The sequence below is a fragment of the Procambarus clarkii genome, chromosome 93 (assembly GCF_040958095.1).
Source record: "Procambarus clarkii isolate CNS0578487 chromosome 93, FALCON_Pclarkii_2.0, whole genome shotgun sequence".
NCBI classification, from domain to species: domain Eukaryota; kingdom Metazoa; phylum Arthropoda; class Malacostraca; order Decapoda; family Cambaridae; genus Procambarus; species Procambarus clarkii.
Genome location: NC_091242.1, coordinates 976,691 through 977,490, shown reverse-complemented (window position 1 = coordinate 977,490; position 800 = coordinate 976,691).

The window sequence follows — 800 nt, the reverse complement described above, 5'->3', positions numbered from 1 at the left end:
ACATCAACCTTGGTTATAATATTATACAGTAAATATGGTTCATTTCTATCCTATTAATAATCATCATTTATTGCTCTACAGAACGTTACCTCCATATATCATTTGCTTTATACTCGGGATGATGCACCTAGCAACATTCATAGAAGTAAAAGGGTCTAAATGAGAGCCTACCTTACATTATATCTTGTGGAAACTTCATGTAGGTACCATTGCTAAATCACAATAATAATGAACTTCATTTCATCTGGGCAACTGCAGTTAAATGTAACTAAAGGGCTAAACATCATCACAATGTAAAACAACATAAATTGTTTAAAAGAGCACGGAAATTGGATAATCCTAAAAGAAAAGGAGTAAATGTGTAACAGTCCACGTGACAGTGGTAAAGCACTCTCACGGTGTTTTGTGAGCACTTTCGCCTGGGTTCGTATCCAGGCCGGGGAGGATTGACTGGGCGCCAATCCTTACCTGTAGCCTTTGTTCACCCAGCAGTATTTGATGGGGTACCTGGTTAAATGATTTGGCAGGTCGTATGTGGGGGAAATTAGGATTAAGGACCTGCCCAAAACACTATGCGTGCTAGTGGCTTTACAAGAATGTAAGAACTCTTGTACATATAAGTATATATATAATATATATATATATATATATATATATATATATATATATATAAAAAGTGTACTGTATATGGAAAACATTCTTGGTTGTTATGAGGTACTATTTTAAGATGATGTTTGACTACTGCTGATATATGGCTACACATACTTGATCCTAGTGCCAAGTTTTAAAGGCTTGAGGAC